General features: G+C 37.9%; 1 protein-coding gene across 1 annotated transcript in view; it reads right to left on the reverse strand.

Annotated features, from left to right (window-relative positions):
- The window catches only part of CELF2 (CUGBP Elav-like family member 2), a 555,113-nt gene that overhangs the window by 440,348 nt on the left and 88,244 nt on the right, over positions 1-26,521 (reverse strand). The window contains exons 2-3 of the mRNA XM_018068157.2: positions 15,105-15,146; positions 14,347-14,382 (exon numbers count right to left, since the gene is read on the reverse strand). The gene's annotated coding sequence lies outside the window, so the exon portion shown is untranslated. The remainder of the gene's footprint in view (positions 1-14,346; positions 14,383-15,104; positions 15,147-26,521) is intronic.

Here is a 26,521-nt window from a genome sequence, read left to right on the forward strand (position 1 = left end):
CAGACATTGACATAATGGAGCAAGCCCAGCAAAGGGCCATTAAGATACTTAAGGGATTGGAGCACCTCTTAGATGGAGAGAGGTTCAGAGACCTGGGGTTGTTCAGCCTGGAGAGAAAAGAAGGCTCAGGTGACAGAGTAGGAAGCCATGAGCCCACACTGAAATACAGGAAATTCTATTTAAACTCTTATGCTGTGAGTGTCGTCAAACACTGGAACAGGTTACCCAGAAAGGTTGTGGAGTCTCCATCCTCAGGGAAAGTCAAAGCATTTCTGGGCATAATCTTGGGCAACCTGCAATTGTTGACTCTGCTTTGAGCAGGGGATTTCATAGAATAATAGAATCATAGAACGGTTTGGGTTAGAAGGGACCTTGAAGATGATCTAGTTCCAACTCCTCTGCCATGGGCAGGGGCACCTTCCACTAGACCAAGTAGCTCAGAGCCCCATTCAACCTGGCCTTGAACACTTTCAGTTGAACTAGATGGTTTCAAGATCTCTTCCAACTTCAACTATCGAGTGATTCTTCAACACAAAATATTTTACTGTGAGGAAAATAAGATTTAATTTTATCATCCCAGGTTTAGTTCCTTCCTGCCAATGTTTTATTATCTGAAAGATATTTGTATTGCAGAATGTCCAAAGTAAAATCTGCCTGACTCATTACAGGTTTCAAACTCCCATATACTGAAATATAGCAACATTCCTCTTTAAAAGGATGGAGAAAACACAGACCTGTACAAAATAACTTCTCTAATAGACAACATCAATGAAAATTTTAGAGATGTTAATGAAGTTTAGGATTACAATATCAGTTAATGTATAATTACAAACTGGAGAAAGCAGAAGAGTTGATACAAGTTTAATTTTTTAGAAGATGTTTAGCAGCCATAGCAAATTTACTAGATGTATAGTCAAATTTGGTTAGAGTTAGATTAGGCATGCATCTTGATTCTTGGTTAAAATTTTTCAGCTGCTTCATCTTAAACTTGTATAAGTAATAATAATAAAAAAGCCAGTACAAGCTGAAGCCTGCAGCTTATATCCCATTATAAATTGCACTTCAGATTTTCTAAACTAATTGTTAAATTTAGAATTAGCAATTAGTGCTGCACAACATTTACCAACAGAATTAACTGTATCGCTTGGTATCAAGATGACATTTCAAGCTCAATTACATTTTCATATGTCCCAGACTGGTAGCTTTGATGCATTCTAAGAAAATAAAACCTAGAAATGGACCAACGGCAAATTGTTGTACAAAGATTCACAATATGAAATGGCCTTTTCTGTTTCTGTTTCGGCCAAAAATGCAATCTTATTTGTTAAAAATGCAATGTTATCAGAACAGTCTGAAATTTTATCACAGGTTGGTGGAAATAGAATGCAAATAGTTACTTTATAAGAGTTCCACCATTTGAGAATTGTATTTAGCAACTTCAGAGTTTCCAAGAGTCCTTATTAGCAAGTACATTGGAGCCCTTATTAGCAAGTACATGAACATTGCCAGGAGATGCTACCTGGTGTTACATTTTAGTGTGATAGGGTATGAATCTAAGAACTTCAAAAGATGCTTGCAACAAACAGCCAAACCTACAGAGAAACTCACAGCTGGATTTCATGTTGTGTTTACTTAGCAGAGCCAACCCTTAGGAAGATTTTGCTCTGAAACTGTATAAAGACTAAAATTCAAAGCCACTTACTCCTGATAAACCATTCAGAAGCACAGAGTTGAACTAAATTCACTTGCTTTCAAGGCAGAAGGATGAAAGACCTTGAAGTTGCAATAAGATGAACCAGTCATACTTTGATGCAATTATATCTACTTGCTTAATAGACTCTCAGTGGAAAAGAGCTCTCTACAGTTGCTGTAGAGATATAATCCCGTTATTCGTCATAGATGTGGCACCACTCTCACCTGTACCCCTTCAAGCTGACTTTTGGGACAAAGCAAAACATAGAGGGAAGCATTTCATGTCAGTTTTGAATGAGTAGAACTGTGGTTTAAAAAAAATGGGTATAAAATTCCATTTGTCTTTGAATGAGAAGCTGGAGGCATTTGATATTATCACAGAATAGTTCAGGTTGGAAGGGACCTCTGGAGATCATCCAGTCCAACCCCCCTGCCAAGGCAGGGTCACCTGGAGCAGGTGACACAGGTGGGTTTGGAATGTCTCCACAGAGAGAGACTCTACAACCTCCCTGGACAGCCTGTTCCAGTGCTCTGACACCCTCAATGTGAAAAGTTCTTCCTCATGTTGAGGTGGAACTTCTTGTGTTTTAGTTTATGGCCATTGCTCCTTGTCCTGTTGCTGGGCACCACTGAAAAGATTCTGGCACCGTCCTCTTGGCACCCGCCTTGGAGATATTTATGTGTATTGATGAGATCCCCTCTCAGTGTTCTCCAGACTGAACAGGCCCAACTCCCTCAGTGTCTCCTCATCAGAGAGATGCTCCAGACCCCTCATCATCTTTGTGGCCTCTGCTGGACCCTCTCCAGTAGCTCCTTGTCTTTCTTGTATTGAAATGCCCAAAACTGTACACAGCACTCCAGATGAGACCTCACTAGGGCCCAGTGGAGGGACATGATCACCTGCCTTGACCTGCTGGCCACATTCCTCCCAGTGTACCCCAGGATACCATTGGCCCCTCTGGCTGCAAGGGCACCCTGCTGGCTCATGGTCAGCTTGTCATCCACTAAGACTTCCACGTCCTTCTCTGCAGAACTGATCTCAAGTAGCTCAGCTCTCCACCTGCACTGTTACTTGGTGTTATTCCTGCCCCGGTGCAGGACACTGCACTTGGCCTTGTTGAACCTCATTAGGTTTCTCTATGCCCAATCCTCCAGCCTATCCAAGTCCTGAATGCTGAATGGCATCAAAGCCTTCGGGTGCATCAGCCATGGCCCCTGATTCCATACCATCAGCAAACTTGATGAAGTTCTATCCTTTCATCCAGGTCATTGATAAACAAGTTGAATAAGAGTGGACCCAATATTGATCCCTGAGGAATGCCACCGCCTACAGGCCTCCAACTGGATTCTACTCTGTTGATCACAACACTGAGCTCTGCCATTCTGCCAGTTCTTGGCCCACCTCACTGTCCATTCATCTAACCTACACTGCCTGAGTTTACCTACAAGGATATTGTGGGAGACAGTGTTAAAAGCCTTGCTGAAGTCAAGGTGGAAACATGCACTGCTCTCCCCTCATCGACCCATCCTGCCATGCCATCATAGAACACACCAGACTGGTCAAGCATGATTTCCCCTCAGTGAATGCATGCTGACTACTCCTGACAACCTTCTTTTACATGCTTGGTGATGATCTCCACAATGGCCTATTCCATCACCTTTTCAGGGATGGAGGAGAGGCTGACCGGCTGGGAGTTTCCAAGGTCTTCCTTCTCATCCTTTTTGAAGACAAGAGTGACATTTCCCCTCCCTCCAGTTGTTGGGCACCTCTCTCATTCTGCATGATTTTTCAATGATGGAGAGTGGCACAGCAACAACATCTGCCAGCTCCCTCAGCACCCAGTGGTGAATCCCATCAAGGCCCATGGATTTATGGGTGTTAAATCTGTCTAGCCAATCTCTAACCCAACCCTCTAGGACCAGTTTTCTTCTCTTACCTCTGAGGATGGAGATTACTGAGGGCAGACAAAATTTTCATTCTAAACTCTTTCAAGGTAAAGGACAAATCTTGTCCTAAGACTTGTTTATGCTTTCTTTTCATCTTCTACCATCCTTCTCCCGCTCTTGGTTGTATCAGGATGGTCCCAATGCCTGTGCCTCTAAACCTGTCACTCTGCAATACCTCCACTTTCCTCAGCTCCAGATCACTACTGAAAAAGAAATCTCTGCCTTCAAAGCTTTGATATTCTTTTCCAGATTCTTTGCTGATTTTAAAAATCTATTCTCTCAAAATGAAAAGAAGCTGTATGACCTTATGGATAACATATTTTCACTTTCTCCTCATATATTTGTTCTTTTCCCTATGACCTAGAACTTTTCCAGGATATGAACTTGGAGTACATTTTCAAAAAGAGGGATGGGATGCAGCTTCCTAACATTCAATAACTTAAAAGTACCCAAATGTGGGCACTCCAAAGCATAATCAACCTGTTCAGGTTCTGAGACCCTGAAACACTGATAGTACTTCACATATGACATGCTATTTTCATATTAAAGGTTTATTCAGGAGAAACATTGTCTACAATGTGTTCAAAATTTATTTCCTCTTTTTTTTTTTTTGCCATTGCCTAACACAAGCTTTCTCTCCTGTATTAAAATAGCAAATGAATGAGGCATGCAATACAATAAAAACCTCATTTTCTGTTATTCTGAAATGTCTTCTGAAGCATTATTGAGTTACATCTGGTTCTGTTCAACCCTTTTTAACTTGACAAGATGAAGAAGCTTGGCATAAAAACCTTTGGAACGTTATGTGATCTAACTTCAGGTATCTACAGCGTCAGTATCTAAACTGTAGCTAATTTTCTGTAGCCGGACTTTGTGGTTACAGGGAAAAATAGACATCATTAGAATGCAGCTCATCTGTAGCAGTACATTACAGGAGATGAATCATGCCCTGCAAACAACTCTATATACTTTTTTTTTTTTTTGAATGTAGAGAGAACTGAGGGTAATTGTCCCAAGAAGCCTACGATTAGTCTGACAAATCCCTCCAGAAAATGTTAAAAGAATGGTCTTACCTAAGAGGAATATGGTTTCAAAGAGGAAAAGACAAGATCTGTCAGGTGTTGTATCTAGACAGCACTCACAACTATTTAGGGAGCAAAATGCAAATGGGAAGTTGCAATTTTTGAAGGTCATCAGAGGTCTACTTTATGTGTTTTCCTGAAATTCAATGTAGTTACCAGAATTAGTGGTTTGATCTCTTAGAATCATTACACAGATAAAGAAGAGAAACAGGCTGTTTCAGAAAGGGATTTTGGCCCAGGACTTTGCCATAAACCCCTTATCTGTTGAATGCATGAGGGATATTTTGGCATAACTTGGCAATCGGTTCAAATTAGATGTCTCATCTGTAGACCTGAGCCCCATTTCTAAAGTGTGTGGTGCAAACACCCCACAGGTTTTGCCATGAGTAGAGGCTGTTATTACTAGGACTTTTCCATCCAGGAATCATATACATATTCACAGTCTTATTTTAGTCTCTTGGAGTACGAACCATACTTTACCAAAGTCAGGCTGTCTAGGAGAAGGCATCTGAGTCTCTCCATGCTGCACAATGCTACAGTTGCCTTCACATACTAGGCTAGTCATCATTATTATTATTATTATTATTATTGATCCTGTACATTTTTCATCCTATAAGGATGAAAATCAGAACTTCTGTGGAGGCCTTGCACACAAAGCACAATACTTCAGCTCTGCCACATAGTAGATGTGATGGAGACAATGGAGAAAATTGGGAGCATTCTGCTATAAATGTAGGTGAAGCCCAATGAGGCTTGTTGTAAAGCTACTTGCATGCTCTTCTACACAATATACATCAGGATTTTCAGCCTATCATCACGACAAATATTTTATTTGAATACTGAGATTTTGTCAGAATATTTGAAAGACTTCAAAACTGCAAGCAGCAAAGAGTCTAACACATCTGTAGGGAAGATGTGACGGTTAATTACCCTCTGAGTATCTTATTTCTACCTCTGAATTTGTCAAGCTTCATATTCCATTGCCTGGATCTTGTTATATATTTTTCTGCTAAATTAAAGAGTCAATGAATATCAGAAATTCTTCCCTCTGCAAGTATTAGACTCTGATCAAGTCGGTTAACTTCCCCTTATTAAGTTAAATAGCTTGAGATTCTCTCTCTTTAATTACTGTACAAGCTCAGACTTTGCACTAAGCACCTGTTACAGCAATTCAAATCAATGAAAACCCTTGTAAAAATATGAACCTGCATACTAAGAAAATAAAGCAGAATAAGAAGAAAAGAAATCTTTCCTGACAGTCCATCTTCTCTTTTCTGAAGAGATGAAAGAGAAAAATGTATGTCACACAATAGAAACCACAACAATGACAATAAATGACATGGGGAAGTTTACAGTATACACAAACTAAGGAAAGGAAAGTCAAAATTACAGGTAGACAACGCAGAAAAAACAATACAGTTTTCTATTCATGAATATTTTCTTCCCACTTAGGACACAATTCTACACCAATGAGCAAAATTTCCTGAGAACTCTGTTTTTCTTAGAAATAAAATTACAAGATACTGGAAAAAGCAAAAATAAGGTGTTGATTGAAGTCTTAATAAATCAGATTTTTTTCAATCTGGTATCTAATAAATACATTTTAAAAAAATCTGAGAATAATGGGATGATTTAATGTTGATGATACAAGTTTGGTATGCCTTCAATATCTTCTGATGGATAGATAAATGAAGCTTAGGTTGACAAACTTAAAATTAGTGCCCTAATTCTAGAGAAATGGAACATGTCCCTGAGTTATTCAAGCTAGAACAGATAAACAGATGGGAATATGCGGTTACTGTTGTCTTGGTACCATTAGTCATATTTTTCATAGCCTTGGTTTATAAAGCAGCAATGTATTTTCTGAAGATCTTAAAATCAGTCCAGATAATTTTTTTTATCCTCAGTTAAACCGTGGTATGGGATGAATATTTGAAGTATGTTTTAAATTGAGTTTCATAAGTGTTTTTTTTTCTCAATTTGTGCCCATTGTTGTTGGAATGAATCAAGAAGGAGAGTGCCTGGGTTACTAGGAGATACTGCAAACCAGAGAAAAACAGTTATTTCTGAAGAGCACATCAACACAGGGTGGAAACATCATCTGGAATCTCAGTAGGACAAGGGTTACCAAGTGCAGGTTTTCCAATGGCTGTATCCAGAGTCAACAGAAAGTAGTGGGAATCTTTGGTAAGTCCTGGTTTGGGGGTTTGGCTATTGGAAATGGCCAAACAAGCCTAAAAATCTACATTCATTTAATGTCTTATATCTTACAAACCAGAATTTACAACATAGTGAGTTAGCAAATGACTCGAAATCCCTCAAAATTCTGAGCCAGTTGAATTTTGGCATTCACGAGCAGCGTAGCACTCCTTGACAGAGCTTTTCAGTGGCTTAGTATATGTTTGGATCAATGGCAAAAACCACATTTGAACCTGGGCAGCGTGTTGGCATTATGGTAATGAGCCTCCAGGAGCACCTGGGCAGTGATTTGGCTCATGGAGAGGGACGTTTGGCACCGAGCAGCCTCACATGGCTGACCTCGTCTCGACGTGCACGTTACAAGCCACCATCAAATTTGACCGTAACCAAGTGCCAGGGCTCCCGACAAGCTGTTCTGAGGTTGTTCATTTTGAGTCCAAAATGAATGATTTTAGTGTGGCTCATTCCTACAGTGTCACGTATTTTCAAACCATTAACATGATTTGTAGGAAATTTAAAACTGTACACAGTTGATCAAGTGCACTGGACTTCCTCCACTGTGTCCAGCAGAGTGATTTGTCGAGAGAGAAGATGTTGGACAAGGTTTGAAAGGAAGTTGCTGGTGGTCAGAAGACAGACTTACAGAGTTTCATGGGTTCATTCTGTGTCAGTATTTGATTAAAGTCTTTCCTACATCAAGCACTGATCAGCACAAATTTAACATCTGGATTTAATCATTACCAATATTTTCAAGACTATTTTTTTTTCCCATCCCCAAGATTCTTTGGCATTCTCCTTGTCTGGGAAGAGCAGCAAGATTAACATGTAATACGATGCTTGGAACTGCTGTTGGAAAACAATAGGAATCCAGATACTGCACCTAGAAGGTCTTTCTGGATGTTTTGTGACTGAAGAAAACACACAGATGTGTGATTTGCCTTCTATAGAAAAACAAGAGTTTGTTTTGACAGAAGCTTTGAGAAGATTGGAGGAAATCTGAGGCACAGTAGACTGACTTAAAAAAAAAGGTCAGTATTCACCTCATTGCATTATATTTAACAATGCAAGACAAACTGTCTTCGGTTTAAACTTTATGAAGCTGCTTCTTCATTTTTAATTGTGATAGAATAGACTGATTCCAGGGGCTGATGTAATAGGATGGTGTTAATTCTTTTATTATATGAGTACATGACACCAGGCTTCTCAAATAGCACTATATGTGAACGTATGGGCAAATCAAACTCAAAAGATCACATTTGGCTTCAGACTTAGACTTTTAATGTTGAAAGTATAGAAGTAATTCCATTAGGTGTGTTCCCATACCAGACAGGGGAGAAATATTCAGTAGAGACAGTTCATCTTATGTGGGTGCAGTAGTTTTTAAGATACCTGTGTATATGACAGGTGTATACCTGAAAGCAGAATCTTCACTTACATTGAATCCTAATCAAAAGTTTGCCACAAACCAGATTGCATAATTTGCCTTACTGTTTTCTCAGTGTACACAGACATTATTATTTTTATTCTAATAATTATTATTACTGATAATGATGATAATAATAATATTAATAATTCTCATGCACCCTGTTCAGTTGGGGAACAGGAGATGTGTCTACCATGCAAAAATTATTTGTAGGCTGTTGTCAAACAAGCTTAGCCTTGATAAAGAGGTATGTTCAGTTTTTCTATTCAAAATACTCTCTGGACTGTCATTTTTCCATTGCAGTTGATATGCTAAGCTTAAAGGACAAAAATATTAGGTCTGTCCTTGCCACTAATTTGATTTTCAGGTTTAGGTCCATCCTACACATATATCTTATTCCTACCATATGTCCATGATCCCAAGTGCACAAAAACCTTTAGTAATAAAAATTATTATTAATAACAGTAGGCAGAGAAGAGGTTAGCGTTAAGGGATATTTTGGTCAGAAACTGTGTTGCATTGGTGCCCAGTTGCAGCCTAAAAGAGAATAAATTTCCTATATAATAAGCTATATTAACAACAAAAACAAATATATCAAGTAAACATTCATAGATCATGGCTGAACTATGATAATGTAGAGCTGAGAAAATATGGTCTAGTCTGCTTAAAAATCTGGCCATGCTGCTGTGCACTTGCAAGTATCTCAAGCAGGAAATGATGGAAAGCTCCACTGATCTCAAATAACTCAATTGTTTTTCCTTTTCTAATCAAATATCTTCATAGTGAGGGACCAGAAATGCATCATTCAGCATGCAATGTAGTTGTGAAAGCATGAAATATGACACTTCACTCTTAATGCAATATTAAAGATTAAAAATGTTTATTACCTGTTATTCTTCTCTTAATTGTTTTGTGTAGAGAAAAATAGAAGTTGCTGCCTTAATGCATAAAAAAATCACAATGTGCATTCATAGAGGAGAGCAAAGTATTGGGGCTATGAAAATTATGTAAATGATGAATTCCAGTGAAAGAACTTTCAAACCCTTAGGGTCTTCAAACAGCATTAATTCAAGAAATTAGATACAAAATTTAACTTTTTCATGCTAATAATGATTTCATAAGGAAAAACTCGTTAGTAAAGGTGACAAATACGAAGTTCTATTGAACATTTAAATTCAGGAATCTTAGTATGCGCCCCTGGGATATATTTACACAGCCAATGACTCTGATGTTATTAAGTAATTTATTTGAGAAAGTCTCCATTCATGAGTTTACATAAGAACAATATCAGGTTTACAAAGGCTTGTGTTGTCAGTTTAGCAAATACCTAATTCACAATGACTTTTGCTTAAGATTTTCATTAGGTTGTTCACTATTGTTTGATCATTTAATGTCAGCTTCATGAGATCAAAATTTTCCCTATATGAAAAGAGGAAATTAAAAGGAGAAATAAATTAAGAGCAAACTTAACTTAAATTTAAATCAACTCTGCCACAAAAGGGAGGAGAGCAGAGTTGGCACTTGAGATTATGCTTTGCTTGGGTATAAACGACCCACATCTGGCAATTTAAGGTTTTGCTGTAGTATATTTCTATGCCAACAGTATCAAAAAGATGTATTGAAACCTCTGGGACGTTGCATATGGTTCATTTGTTCAGGACTGATCTGTTATATGACAGTATCGATTTCTGGCAGCATTAGTTAGGGGTTCATCAATTAGATAGGAAACAAAACCACACTAAATCCCTTGATTTCTGTGCCTATTCATGCTGTAATCTACGGTCTCCGGCCAGTGTTTCAGGCAATGTGAAAAAATACCTAACAATCACAATTCCTGCATCAAGGGCCAGAGTGGATATGACAGAGAGAAGAAGCCCAAAATCTGAAAATAGGGATGGTCAAAATTGTCAACAGAATATTTATCTTCTTACAGAAATTGCTGGCTCATCAATACAGAAATATTTCCCAGTAAACGAGCTGACTTTACTCAACTTTCTAATGAAATACAGGCAAATCTTGAAATTTTCATTGTCTCCTGGCTGGATCATTGACCATCATTCCTCAGAGACCTCCCTGGTCCCCAAGCTCTGTCACAAGGCTGTGCTGGAGGAGGCTTGATTCAATAAGTGTTTGAAATCACAGCTTGTTCCTGTTACAACCTGCCTCCAGCGCTTTTTCTCCTCCTCAGGATGGTCCTCGCTCACTCATCACCATGGTTCCTGCATTTTAGGTGTCTTTCCTCCTTTGCCTCTCCTACTCATTCAGGCTACAACAGCAACACATCAGCCTTTGTGATTCCGTGGGAGAGATCCAATCTGTGCTCCAAGGCTTGTCTCTATCCCTTCCAATATACTTCATTGCACATGTCCTAAGACAGCTGAATCTTAAAGGACAACTTGCCTTTGTGTTAAACATTTTACTCTGCAGCAGCAGGAAACCCTGGCCTACACCTAACCGTAGGCCAGAAAGAAAACAATATTGAAATAAAAGCCCATATTGCAGCAATTACTAAATTGTGTCACATTTGACTGGAGTATGAGCTGCCTGGAGGGTCTAATTCAGACATGAGAAGGCAAAAGTGAATTTCCTGGCAACATCTCCCATGAGAAATTAAAATACGACTTACAAATAAAACATGCAGAATTATGCAGTGACTGTCTTGACCGTAACCTATCTTTCCACTAACCTAGATGACTATTTAATCTTTAACTTATGTTCTTTACTGAATATATATATAATGAGAGTATATAGGAAGGGGCAGGCAAGGTGAGGTTTAGTCATATTTACTAACACGTGAGTCACTCAGATGTAACTGCACTTGTGTGTTCTCTGGCAGAGTGGTTCTCTGATGTTTTAAACACTTCTGAAATGCAGAAGGGCTCTAATCCATATAAAAATAAGCTCCATTAGTAGGTAGGATAGTCACAGGATAAGAGAAATCACGAAGCTTGAAAGGTAATGATATTGGAAAGGACTTTCTTACAAGGTAGGACTTATCAAGAGGAAATTAAAGGTCCTTATTGGAAAACTAAGAAATAAGGAGATGAGAAATGATACAAAATTAGGCAAGGATTCACAAGTAAAGTCAGATATTGAAACTCTGAAGTTGTTTTATTGGATCAGTATTAAGGCACAATCTGTCTGAGTAAAGGAGAGAAGGCAGCGAGGGATGACTTCCAGATACAGACATGAGAGACAAAGAGGGATTTGGCAGCATAATCTTGGAAAGAAAGTGAATAAGGGGAAGTGTTTGGAAGTAAGTAAAAAAAAAAAAAAATAGTATATGTAGTGCTTAGAAATAGGTTACCATTCACCAAGAAAAATTACCATCCATGTGATTAGTGCCGAAAAATAAAAATGGAAAGCAGGAAACAGAAATGGAATGGGTTAATATTTTTGTAATAAGAGCCATCCACATGTTCAGAGGGATTGATTTTATTTCTCCAGGAATACCATTGAAGTTTTTATTATTAAACATTAGGTAAAACTGAAGTTTGCATCACAAACTGAAGTAGAGGAACTGGTTTCATACATGTTATCAGAGCAAAGGAGAACAGTTTATTCTGCATAATGACACAACATGTGGGTACCTATAGGGATTGCAGAAAGAGGTAAAAACTTATGATTCCCTTCCCTTCTTGAAGACTAAAGGTTGATTATTTATGTACTGGTGGGATGTCTTTAAAAGTCAGCATACATTTAAAATGAAGCCTTTTCGATGACTCTTTCTTAAATTTGAGTTAGATACAATGATGTGGGGGAAGATGCTTCCTCGTATTTATGAGTGAGCTCATCCTTATGCTGTTCCAACTGGACTGTAAAGAGCTGCTCTTCAGACTCCAGGTGGTAGGATGGATTTAATTGGAGGACATCGAGGCACAATGTCTGACACATCCCTGTCCACAACAACTCTTCTACAGAGGTCCTGCATTGTAAGGATGAAAAAGGTACTGGGAGGACTAAATCCTCCCTCTGAAACTGCTGAAAGGTTTTTATAGTTTTGTTTTTCCATATGACACTGAAATATTCACTGATCATAAGACAAAGAGGGAGAAGCACAATCCTTGCTAATGAAATAGAGCCACAGGAAGTGGAATATGGAGCAATTTGCTACTAAACATTGGATTGAGTCCATAGGTATCCTGGATCACAGTATCCTCAACCAGTCATGGTGCCTAAGTCTGCTTCTGATGTCCTGCATTAATCCCCTAGTGTCATTTGTTACCAAAATCATATGGGAAAGTTTACCACTCGGGTCCTCATGTTCCCAGAGAAAATTAAAGATTTCCCACACACTTCATAGTTGTAGGTTGCACCAGAAATCCATCCTGACTCCCTATAACTTTGTCCAACTCCTTTTTAAAATGCTGTGTAACATCCTCTTGCTTCAGCAACCTCCTAGCTGAAGGTAGTTGATGAAGAAATAGTATTATAACTGAATCTTTCACAGCAGTAAATGTCACTGTTTGATACAAAAGGCAATCTTAGAATATACAGTTAGAGAATTATGTCAAACTCTGATTTCTTAATAGTTACACACAGTGTTTCTCTACTGCTCGACAGCAGTCTTGAAAGTTGCTTAGGAAGTATTATAGCTAAGGAAAGATAAAGAAAATGCATTTCTAGTTCCTAAAGGTGAGAAAAATAAGTCTTATGTAAAATTTCTCTACCTTCAGATAAAACAAAACCTATCAGAAACACAAACAAGAATAGACAACTGTATGTTACCTTTCCTAAATAAATTGCCAATTGCTTAACTGTTGATTAAAAAGTGGAACAGACACAGTCAGGATCATATATCCATAACTTGAAATTTCATTTTTATTATACTGTACACACTTTTTAAAGTCCTAGAACTGACATTGTTTACCCTTGACCTCTGGAGTTGGACAAAGTTTGGCCTTGAAAGATTGTTTCCATTGGAGGGGTCAAGTCATTATATGGTTCAGGGATATTTTTAATGCTAAGTTGATTCTTTGTTTAGAACTATGGACATATATGCTCATTTCCAGGACATAAAAGGGTAAGACTAAAAAGGATATTTTTTTTCTCAGAAATCTCCCATTCCAGATTTTTACCCACAAAAATCTTCCTTGTTTGTGCTTCAAAAAAAGAAACAGAACTTCTCTATATACAGCAAACAGATAATATAGGGAAAAAAATATCACTCAGACCACCTGATTCTGATACAATTTTTCAAACAGCCCAATAAAAAGTGCTACTTTAGTGTAAGACCCAAAACCGAATCAAGCCCAGCAAGTAATGACCCCTCAGTCTGTAATTCAGTCACTTGGAAACCCAAAGTGTAAGAAATCATGTTTATCCGTTGGACAAACATTTTCCAGCAAAATTAACCCAGAATGTTTTCGGGACACTTTCCCTCATTGGATAAGTCAGTTGATTGATTGATTGATTGATTGATCGATCTGTCTTTATTTACACACACACACACACACACACATATATTTATATATACACTCTCCTACTCGAGGTGTTGGGGTTTCCATGTAAAGTACATCAGCAAGTGTTTAGAGAAACATGCTGCTCGGTGGTTAGAGCATATCATTTAAGGAAATTAGCTATGATTTATAGCAGCAAATAAATAAGACAAAGCTTGTTTAACATACCTCAGCATTAAGTATCTGCTGCATTAATTGTCTCCAAAGTCTGTTCCATTTGTTATCTAACAAGGTATGCTCCATTATTATTTTTATTCAGTTCATTGCTTGATTCTATCTGTCCTTTCAAAATTAGCTTGTCTAATGAGAAACCACTTTGGCTGGTAGTTCATTTCACATAAAAAGGTGGAATTCTTGTTTACTGAGAAAGTGATTGGATTATAATTTTGAAAAGAAAGAAATATGAATTGTAATAAATTATTTCTTAAAAAATACACAGGAGCATGAAAACTAGCAAACCCAAGACAAATTAAAAGCTCTAATGAATGAAAAGGCTATAAATAGAATATGAAACTGGAAAGAATAATTTATCATTGTAACTTACCTACTCGTTGTTATTCTGTTGAAAAGAGCTGAATACCTAAGGAAAGAAGAAAAGATTTATGTATTTACCAAATGATGGTCAAGTAAATATTTATATTAGCTCTCACTTTTCTTCTAGCTTGTCATCCCTTATAAACCTAATTAAACCTTTCTTATAGAAAGAATAAATATAATTTAACCACAGTTGTGAGACCACAATTCTATTTCAGTTATTGATTAAATTCTGTTGATGAAGTTTTCATGATCATAGGTAGACTATACTAAAGTTGTATGCATTTGTGTATATTTAAATGAAGGGGAGAGAATGCAGAAATTATATTCAAAACTGGGCAGTATACTAGGGATGTTTCTACAGTTGATCTATCCCATATATTCTACTGCTTCTCAACATTTCAATTTCAATTCACACCAAATTTTATGGCTTTTTTCTTTTTTTGTTTTACCACTTAAAAAGATTTTATTGCTAATCCTGGTTTTTTTAAATTCTTTTTTAGCTAAAACAAGTAGATCGAGCATTAAACATATGATAAATTAATGAAATGAACTATGAAAATTGTCTAAAAGAAAATAAAACACATAGAAAAGAATGTGCAAAATTATTGAAATTATTGTAAATAGGATTACAGAAGTCAGAAACAAGATCTGATAACTAAATTATTATCTTCTATTATAGATTTATTATATTATTATATTATAGAGAGTAGAAAATAGAGCAATTGTTACAAAATTCTGAAATACTAGGGAAAACCTGACACTTACCTGTTCAGTTGATTAACACCTTGAGTTTTTCTATTTGTAGACCTAACAAGGAAAAATACAAAATTAAATTTAATACACTAAATTATGTGAGTGAAATTGTTATACATTGAAATACATTGATTTAGCCTGATTTTATTTATCTGAAAATCATCCAGGTTTTCCTTGTTGTTGAATTACATTTATGATACCAATTCAGGCTTTGATCTTAAATTACACGTTTGGGGCCTGAAGTAAAAACAATTTGGGATTAAAAGGATCCAGTTCTTATCTACATACCAAACGGATTGTTTATAGTTCAGCTTGTTCAGTGAGGATACTCAAATTTAACGCAGGGAGATTGATAAAGGTAAGCACTGAACACTGTGTTGCCTTAGAAAAAAGATGAAAGCAAAATTCACCTGACTCAGTAAAGATAGGAGTTAAATGCCAGATTATCCACATAAGTGTGTCAGTAGGAGGAATTTAATGCATGACAGATGCTAGAACGGGCATGAAGATGGTCAGGACAAAAATCATTAGGAGTTCCATTGCTAAAGCATATGTAGAGTGTCACATTAAATTCTCTCCCACTTAAAAAGGTCTATTTGCATGCTCAAAGTCGTGCTTATACCTGAGAAAGATGAAAACATTAGGCAATTTCTTAATACTCACTCAAGGTGTGTGCTCTACATTTAGAAAGCAGAAGTTTATCATGCTACCGATACCATGAAATTCAAAGGTGTTATAGAATGATTGGACTGAGTTTTATTTCTTTTGATCCCTGCTTTGTATGTAGCTGTGGAGGATGATTGCTATAACCCAGGTCCTAGGCAGGCCTGGCCCATCCAAGCTGCATGGAAAGGAAATTACTGAAGTACTGAGAGGTAGGTACTGTTAGTATCCCTATGGTGAGTGAGCCGGTGTTTCATCACAAAAAATGATGTTATAGAATCATGGAGTCACAGGTTGGTTTGGGTTGGAAGACATCATCAAAGTTCGTCTAGTCCAGCTTCTCTGCAATAAGCAGGGACATCTTCAACTAGATCAGGTTGCTCAGAGCCCCATCCAGCCTGGCCTTCAGTGTTTCCAGGGATGGGGCATTATCCCACTTGAGAAATGAAGTTTTGATTAAACCTGAGCCAATGGCTACTTAGTAGGATTGTTCATGTAGGGATTGAATAGCATGAGTGACAGAGAAAATCACTTTGTCCAGTCAACAAAAAATATTTAAAGCAGAGTATTTCCTTTTGTTAATCTAAATACAAAGTAGTGTTGCACCTGTTCTCCAGCTTCAGATCATATGACAAAGAAGTTTGACAGTGTTGTAGAGTTTCTCAGGCTGCCCCAGTCATGTGCTTTGTGTTTCTGATTCAGGACACTTGGGAAAGCATAATCCTACTTGAATAGGCCATAAAAATCTTCAGCTATGCATTGGTGATAGGAAAACCCCAAAATGCAGACAAGGTAAACCATGACAAGTGCAACAAATGTTTGAAATTTTGCTGTTTACGTTAGTGAGATCCAACCTGAGCATGCCAAAAGCAACAGTGGAACTACCCAGGATTTTATTACTGAATAGGTAATATTAACCTTAAAATTATTGTCATATGTTTCTTAGATTGGTGGTTTTGTTTATTTTTGTGTCTGGATAGGCATTGTTGTGGCTTGAAAGACTCACAAAAAAAAAAATCAAATATGTCCTTTTTAAAGTTGTCAAGCAGCTTATTCCCTTCAATTTTAGTAGTTTGATTATGACCGTGTAACAATTTAACCCTGTCAAGGGAGCTCTTTACCAGCTTTTCATCTTCTATCCCTGCTGCTCAAGTTCCATCCAGGTTTGGTACAGAGACCATTCAAGTACAATCACCTGCCCATCACAGTAGGTATTTAAACAAAATATATGCTAGGAATGAAGGCAATTCCTACTCAATCCACATAAGAAACTCACAAGTGAGATGGGAAACTACTTCTGGTGTAGTGCCTATGAGTTTTTTCCTCCTTTATTAATTAAGCAAGCCATGAATCAAAAGTCCTTTTTCCTCCCCCAATGGCTCTTCACTTGATGTGTATCCATTTCTTATCTTTCCTATTTGCCTCCTCCCTGTCTGCTGTGCCTTATAACCTCATGTAAAGTCCGTCCCCTTCATTGCCTGCCCACACAGAACCAGGCTCTCAAATGGGCTCTTCAATACCAATGTAATGAAGATTAAACTGAGCTAAATACCCCCCAAACAACTGTGAACTGATTACTTTGGTGCAGTCCAGGTTTTTGACCAGCTCACATCAGAAACTGGGTGAGAGCATAATTTATATCTTTAAAAAATTTAAATTAGATAATTTTTTTTTTAAACCTGGATAATATGAGGCTCTGAGGATTCCTTGAACAGCAGCTCTACTACAAATTGACCTGTCTGCCTGCTACATTCAAAAAATTGATTTCCTTTTCCTGAATGGAGACTTTCCTTTGAAAAGAAGGAATTCAATTTGTGACACACGCTGTGAGCGTTCTGCATGTGATTCTGAGGTTTTAGAATTTTTTAGATCAATAACAAAATCATTCTAACTTGGCTTAACTTTGTAGAGTATATGTACTTGTAATTCTCAATGAATACGAGATAAGGGAGTGTTACAGGTCCACTGAGTCATCTGCCTTCTAGTTTGTCTGTTTTGGGCTTCCCAGTCTGTCTGATCAGAAAATTCCTGGGTTTGAATCAACCTCCATAGTTCAGATGGATAGGGTCAGACTTTTGCTCAGAACTGCCAGAGGCCACCAGTCTATGAAGAAAAAGCATCATGTTATTATAAAATAGATACGCTTCAATAACAAATCAGGAGATTTAAACCTATAAAGCTTGGGGCTATAACCTGTGTCCCTATAGCCTCTACCTCACCAATGAGTTCTGTAATATTCCTATTGCCACATCTCCTTCCTCAACAGTCTATTCTTGCTCCAGGTAAGCTCTAAGAGATTCTTCAGCAGCACTAAAAGCTACATGCAGTTCAGGGACATAACTGGGTAGCTAGTCTGGGCTGCAGGTATTCCAATATAACCCTTTTGTGCTGGCACCTTATTAACTGGTGCCTGAAATACCTTTCCTTTCATATAAAAGTTCCTTCATTTGAGAAGCTGGCAGCCCATGACTTGGAGAGGTGCACTCTTCATTGGGTTAAGAACTGGCCCAGAGATTGGTGGTGAATGGAATTAAATCTAGTTGTTGGTCAGTCACTAGTGGGGTTCCCCAGAGCTCAATGTTGGGGCCAGTCCTGTTTAACATCTTTATTGATGAACTGAATGTGGGGATTGATGCACCCTCAGTAAGATTGTGGATGAAAGTTGGGCAAAAGTGTTGATCTGTTGGAGGGTAGGAAAGTTCTGCAGAAGGATCTGGACGGACTGGATTGATGGGCTGAGGCCAACTGGATGAGATTCAGTAAGGTGAAGTGTTGGATTCTGCACTGGGGTCACAACAACCCCAAGAATCACTACAGGCTGGGGCTAGAATGGTTGAAGAGCTGCCTGGCAGAAAAGGAACTGGGGGTGCTCATTGCAGCAGCTGAACATGAGCCAGCAGTGTGTCCAGATGGCCAAGAAGGTCATGGTATTCTGGCTTGTACCAGCAATAGTGTGGCCAGAAGGATTAGGGAAGTGATTGTCCCTCTGTACCTGGCACTGGTGAGGCTGTAGCTCAAGTGCTGGGTTCAATTTTGGGCCCCTCATGACAAGACACACGTTGAGGTGCTGGAGCGTGTCCAGAGAAGGACAATGGAAGTAGGGAAGGGTCTGGAGTACAAGTCCTCAGAGGAGTGGCTGAGGGAGTTGGGGGTGTTTAACCTGGAGAAAAGGAGGCTCAGGGGTGACCTGATTGCTCTCTGTAACTCTCTGAAAGGAGGTCGTAACAAAGTGGGGATTGGTCTTTTCTCCCAGCTAACAAGGGAAAGGACAAGAGGAAATGGCATCAAGCTGCACCAGAGGAGGTTCAGGTTGGACATCAGGAAGAATTTCTTCACTGAAAGGATGGTCGAGCATTGGACAGACAGCCCAGGGAAGCAATGGAGTCATCATCCCTGGAAGTATTCAAGAAATGACTGATCATGGCAGTTAGTGCTAGGGTTTAGTAGACGTGTTTGGTTAAGGGTTGGACTTGATCTTGGAAGTCTTTTCCAACCTTAATGATTCTATAATTCTAAGATGCATTGTAACATCAGCATAGTGATCATTACTCTAGCTGAGATATTCTGGTTACTTTTGGCTACCAGAGTTCACTGTTTGCAAATTTTTGGTTCAATTCAGTCACTAAACTACATCATTCACAGAACTGCAGAGAAAAAGTTAGGGTGGAAAGGACCTCTGGAAGTCCTCCAGTCCAGTGCTCACATGTTGCTCACTGTACATGAATGATCTTTGATAAACTTGTGCTGAATTTGACGCTAAAGTGCATTTGTCGCCTCTTGTAAATGCAAATTAAAACATGTTGAAGTACCCTGATGGTGATTTAAGACTATTTGCCTTGCTTTACAAGACTGGAGCATGCAGAAGGTCAGATAACATGGGTCAGTTGGCAAGAATTGTGTCAGCTGTGTGCAGTTGCCCAGGCACAGGCAGTCATATGAGTGTGTCTACAGCCAGCACCCAGGGAGTTTGAGGATGAGTTCGCAGGCTACACACAAGCAATTTCATAGTGCTAATAATTCATAGCTGTTAAAGGTTAAATGCTGAAAATTGTTGTGATACAGTCCTTTATACTTTATTTAACTAATTGAATTTGTTTAATTAACAATTTAAACACCTGGAGAGATCTATTGTACTGTTTGACATTGTGCTTAAACTAGGAGCAGCCTATACATCCTCCAGTGCATATTAAGTGGGATTTTTTGGGACACAATTGCTGTTAAAAATTGTATAGGCCTTTTTTTTTTTTTTGAGACCTCCATTTTCTAGACTAACCCTTCAGTAAATTTTTATCCTTACACAGAACTGACAATTAATGAAATCCAGAAAAGTAAGATTAAAGTATTTCTATTATTGATTTAAAACTGTGCTTCTCTGTGCATAACGTAAATTGTCACCCAGACACAAAAATGAGAGACAGAAACGTGCAAGCCTATTTCACATTCGAAGCATACACACCAGAGTCACAAAACCAGATTGTTTTGCCCATAACTGGAAGGCTGAAGAGAAAAATCTCATTAAGATCGGTATGTGGAAGGAGGTTTACAAGCCATGCATATCCATGAACAGGTTAGTTTAAATGCCTGGGAAATAGATGGCTTTTCAAATATGTGGCTGACAGTCATGGGTTCAGAAATACAGACTAAGATGAACTCAAAACTTGATACTCAGAAAGAGATCTGTCTGGGAAATGGTGTTATGGAGAAACAAATCTCCACCCTAGGAAGACTGCTTCTTAAAAACAGTTCTGATCTTCCCATGATTCGGCAACATGCATTTATCCCTGGCATTCCGGTGGATTTGGGTCTAATGCATGTGTTCTCACATGGCAACTCCGAAAATCTGATTTGCATGAAGTAATGCTTGCCCAGGGTATTTAAAAGATTTGTCAACAGGAGGAATATTACTGCTGAAGGAATATTCAAAAGGCTTAGGCTTTCATGCAGTGTATTCCGTAAAATCAGACTTACATGCTCATAAAAGTAAAGCACATCTTTCCAGTGGTTATTTGCAATACCAGCTAGCTGGTACCATTTTCTAATTTTGTTTGGTTATAATGGTCTGCTACATATACATTTTTTTGGCCCTCTTCCTTTCTAAACCTTCTCAATGCCATGTAACTGTGCACATGCAGAGGAGAGGAGGGAAATAATAGAAATTACCCTCGATGTAAAGGCAAAAAACCCAGGACCAGTTTCTTATGGTTTTGGCTTTATATTTTGGACTGGTATCTCATGGGTGGTTATCGGATAATAACCATCTGAAAGATGAAGAATTCCCTTATTAAATGAATGTCTGAGAAGTTAATTGTTGGCTGTATTCTATGATAAGACCACTTTAGCCTTTTCTGCATACTGAAAACAGCATAAATGTATGAATTCATTTATGTGTTTATTAATTCAAAGTTAGAGCACTAATACAAAAGTCAACACAGGCTATTGCTATGAAGATATTAAGCAACCAAAATATTCTAGTTTTATACTGAATCAATTGCTAATGCACAGCACACAGGTGAAATACAGAAGAACAAAAGAGGCAAAATCATTGCAAATTAGGCCTATTTTTCATTAATTTTGTCGCATATGAACTCAGGTAGGTTTGAACCTTGCAGTTATTGTAGTGCATTCAAAAAATAATAATCCAAAAATTTCCATTACTTCAATAGAGTCCCTCTTGTATTAGTAAGCCAACTCTCCAGTGGCCAAAATAATATGTGTAAATGCCCATGAATTTTAACCCAAAATGTGGTAGCCTGGTATGATTAAAAGCTTTAGATTCTCAGAGAGCAACATGATTAAAAGAGGACTGTAGTCTTGAGTGGCACCTCACTGATTTCATTTGCCAGTATTGTTATTTTCCAAGGTAATATTTGATTTACAAGAAAAATGCTTTTAAGTCCCACAGTAAGTCCTACAATGTATCCACAAGTATAAAATCATCAAATTGCCTTCATTTGTCAAATGCTAAAGCCCTACCTGAGACTATTCAGTGGCAAAGTAGGAATCTAATGATGTCAGCGGGAAGGAGGGAGGTTAGATTTATAGAGGTTTTAGAGACTGTACCTCTGGTCTCTCCTCTTTTGTCCCTCTCCTGACTCCCTTTAATTCAGCACTTTGACCACAGTAATGCAGTTAAGCTTCAGTTTATGACACAGATGTCTCATAAGTCCAGTCACCATGATTTTATTGAAAGCTCTCTAACGTTAGTAATTTGAATTGATTTTAAATTCCAAATTATTAGTGAAGACGATGAAATAGTGAACTTTAATGTTAACACCCAACTTTCCTCTTATGCTAAGCTTTCCCTCCCAGACTGTCATGGTTTTTCCCTTGCTTACACTATAGTTGCCTATATTTTGTTTTTTTTTTTCTGCATATCTAAGGTTCAAACACAGAGAATGAAGGCATATTTTAGACAGAAATAATAAAGAATGCAACCTAGATTTGAAATAAATTAGAAGTGAATGTGAAAAACATTATGAGTAGGTGATTACCCCAAATTTTTACTTGTCTTATATAAATCCAAACTATCAAGTATTATCATTGAAAAAATTTTAGGTGGTCATACACAGATTGTGATCATCAGCTATTCTAATGCACATCAGACTTCCTTTAAGTCAGTGTTGTCCAACAGCTCTGGACTGCTGGGTGCAAAGATGTGATTGTCCCACATAAGCCAAGTGTTGTTTTTAACAGTGAACTTCATTTTGTAAGGAACCTAGCTCAAGTACAATGAAGTTTTAGTCTACCATTTTTTTCAAGAATCTGGATCAGATCCTTAAATCAAAACCAAATGTGAATAAAAGCAGTAAATTCTTTGGCAATAAATCCTCAGTAATCTGCATTACTCAAAGATGGGACCTGCTGTAACATCTTCATAACGCTCTTTTTCCTTCCTTCTCCTCAAGTGCAACATATTGCAGTAATCAATTAACATGATGGAATATTCCTGTGCTGAGACCTTCTTGTAACTCCCATATGGTCAGAATTTAATCTTAATAGCTTCGATTTTTTTTTCTTTTTAAGAAGCTGAACTCCTCCTGTGCATTAGTGATCATGGAAAAATAAGCTTTCAGAGTGGTTTAGTGGTTTTCAACCTGTTGGTATTGAGGTTGAATATTTTGGGGAGGTCTGGTGCTCAGAGAGGACTGAGCATCATTTACCTGCATGTAAAACACCAAACTGGACAAGCAGAAATGGAGGTGCCCAGTTCCATCACTTGTATTTGAAAACACGGGCCTTATTGCACCTCTTTAGAGCAAACATATAATCAAAACTGTTGATTTCTTCACCTTGTTTCAATAATTTTTCCCTGCCCATCTCATGACACCCTTTATTTGCCTCTGTAACTCAAAAGACTGATTCCACTGTAACAAAGTAGGAAATTCTGGCTTAAACCTGAGTAGTATGAAATGGACCTTGGTTCATACAAAGGACAGTAGCTGATCTTGTGTCTCTTTCTGATTTTAAGGTTCTCTAGAGGGGTTTAGAAGTGGCGCAAAAAGTCAGAACTGGAAGCTTGTTTAAGTCTATTCATACTGGTTATAAAGTTGAAGAAACCAAGAAATTCCCAGAGGTCCAGAACTCTGCAACCAGTAACACCAAAGCTCCCTGTCCAAACTCCAAGAAAACTCTCCATTGCCATTACTTCCTCTGGAAGAGTTGTAGGAACTGAAATTTATGTACTTAGTACACAATAGTCTTGTAATAAAGTTTATTACAAACAAAGTCAAAGCCTCCTTTTCTTTTTTTTTTTTTTTAAAGTATAATGTCAAATTGACCTTCCACATTCTTTATTTTTTTCCTATATTGGACAGGAAAATATAATACAATCCATACTGTTCTTTCTAAATAGACGTGGGGAGGTGGAGAAATTACTTGGTCCATGTATATTACAGCAGAGGGTGGCAGTGCAGTACCACACTCCCACAGTAAAGGAAAAATTGTTCAGTAATATTTTTGCCTTTTGTCTTCAAGGGAAGAATACATCCTGCAGATGAATACGTTTTGGGCTTGAGATGGGAATTGGACTGGGAAAATAATCCCCAAATCACTTCAGTGACCTTGCTCAATCCACTCAATCTCCATCTCTCTTTCATCTGAAATATTTTTCTTCCATAATTACCATCAGCTGATGACTACAAACCATTATAATGCTCCAGAGGATAATCGTCTATGAGAATGAATACTAGGATATCTGAAAATGGGAATCTCTCCTGATTAACTAATAATACCAGAACCATTAACTTCGTCACTAACAGCAGAACAGTCACCAACGGTGTGAGGCAGGAAAAAACTCTAGAAGATGAAAAGAGAAACACTGTGGCAGGATGCATTTTCATGGCACTATGAACATGCTAAAAGTCTCCTTCCTTTCCTCAGTCCAGTTTTGCTACTTTGATAGCAGAATATTCTTCAAAATTTGAATTACCTTGTTGTTCCTTCAGCAGAATGTGCATTTCTCTGATACCTTCTTAGACTTCCCTTTTTCTTAGTCTTGTTTTGTTTTCTTCCTTCCTTTTTTTTTTTTTTTTAAAGTAGAAAGCAGCTGAGAAATTTCACTTAGGCCAGTGAAAGAGGCAGGCTTCATTTTTTTCCCCTTTGGAAATCTTTTGTAATCTTCTGGTTGATGGAAAAAGTAGCAACTCACACAGCATACTTCAAATTACTCCAGTAAAAATAGTTTAACACATTGTCAAACTTCAGACCTTTGTGATTCGAGGCTATATGTTTTTGGATGTGAAGAAATATTCCAGTATAAGAAGAAAGCAATGCATAATAGGAAAGAATACTCCCTCATTATGCAAATAATGAAAAATTATTTGTATACAGAACATGATTTCTTTAATGCGCTTTTATTTCCCCTCAAGAATTCAAACCAAAGGATTATGCAGGTCAAGAAGAACTTGAAGAACAAAACCCATTCATGATCAAGCTCTCAATATAGACTTACATTAGTAAAAACATTTGAATAACATTTTTATAATAGTAGTCTAAGTAGCTTATGTTAACTTCTCTAGCAACCAAAGCCAAGCATAATTTTCAGGCATTCTTTCAGATGACATTCATTATTTAAATATGTAAAATATGGAAGCAGCGTTCTGGAACTTCTTTCTATTAAGAGGAAAGAAGCTTGAAATAATGCCAGGAACTTTAGGTGAGGAATGACATGCTCCTTCTCAAAAATAAGAGACTTTTTTTCAAAGAATTAAGGGAATTAAATATTTCCAGTCAAAACTTGTCAATAATAATTCCTCACCTTAACCTACTTTAGTAGATTTCAGTGTTTACGACATTTAACAGTAACCTTCTCCCTGTAAGCAGCTTCCTCTATAACTCCTTGTAACATCCCCAGCTATTCCTCCAGGATGTGACACGCTTTTCAGCAGGTTTTTTAACTAGTAATTAACCAGCATAAAGAGATGAAATATGGAGAAAAAATTATGCAGCGTGATCAGAAGCTCCCAAGCACTGCCTGGTTATCATTTAGATTATTTTACATATCAGTTTAGAGGAAATACATTTCCCACAGCTAGGAAAACACTTGCCCTTAAAAGTCACTTCCGATTTTTGGCTGGTTTTGTAGGGACTGTGGGATAAAATATCATCAATCACTGAGCTTGCTGCTAGCAAAGAGAGCTGATTTCCCCCAAGGGAGTAGAAAGGTGCCATAGAGAGATGAGCCATACTCTGGACACCTTCATCTCTCAGATGCGCATGAGGCTGCAGAAGCCCTAGTAATGGATTCACTGGGAGGAATCTCTTTTTGGCATCCTTCAAGCATCTGACAGAACAGGGGCTAAACCTCAGAAGATGTTTGGCAAGCGTATCAGTCAAGGTAGAAACATATTTGCTCTTCATAGTAATTTCACCCCACGGCACTAATAGATTTTATTAGGCCAGTGTAACTTCCACAATAAATCACCAGATGAATGTCGTGGAGGATGATCTGCAGATGGTCCAGCTGCTTCCCATCAGGAGGTGTCTCCTGGGAAGACAGATGGCACAGGCTGCCTCAACAAGTCTAGTCCACGTCCACTGACAGATCAGCCCATCTCGGACACTTTCCTCTCCCTGTTTTGGGAGAGGGGACCTGAAAGTGGCACCTACATGAGAGGTTTTGCAGGACATAGGTGGAACAGAGGTGATAATATTTACAAGATGAAGTCAGTAGTAGCAGGATGATATTTTTATATCTTTATGTGGTGTTAGAAAGCTATAGGGGTCTTTGAGGGAGGGAGGAACAGAGTGTGCAGTGTTGGTGTGCTGGAGTCCTGAATGGCCAATCTACACTATTGAGTCCTTCCTGGTTAATAGAAAACATTGTAGCAAAATTTTATTAAAAATTAAACTGGATTACAAGAGAAAAAGGAGTTGTTTTTAGAAGATTCATTTTAAAGAAATGAAAATAACGGGGAAAGATTGAGAATTTCTTGAGAAGAACCAGCTTCTCTCAGAGCAGAATAGATTTAAAATCTGCTTCACTGATATAACTCTGAAAACCCATGATTGAAAACTCTAGCCTTGAGAAGTTACAATACATCTAAAGAAAAAGGTGAGACAACATGTAATGTTTCAATTATAGGCTTCTCAAGAGTACACAGGTGGTGTAATAAGTAAGGTCATGGTCTTTCCATCAGCAGCATCTCCCCTACTTCTGCAGTTACTATGAATGGGAAACAATAATATTTGTGATTGTTAAAAGACGAAAGTTCAGAGCAGTTTGATCTAATGTTCTGAAAGGTAAGTAGATAAAGATTTGTTAGGTA

This window comes from Manacus vitellinus, unplaced genomic scaffold (assembly GCF_001715985.3).
Source record: "Manacus vitellinus isolate BGI_N305 unplaced genomic scaffold, ASM171598v3 scaffold_13_pilon, whole genome shotgun sequence".
Lineage (NCBI taxonomy): Eukaryota > Metazoa > Chordata > Aves > Passeriformes > Pipridae > Manacus > Manacus vitellinus.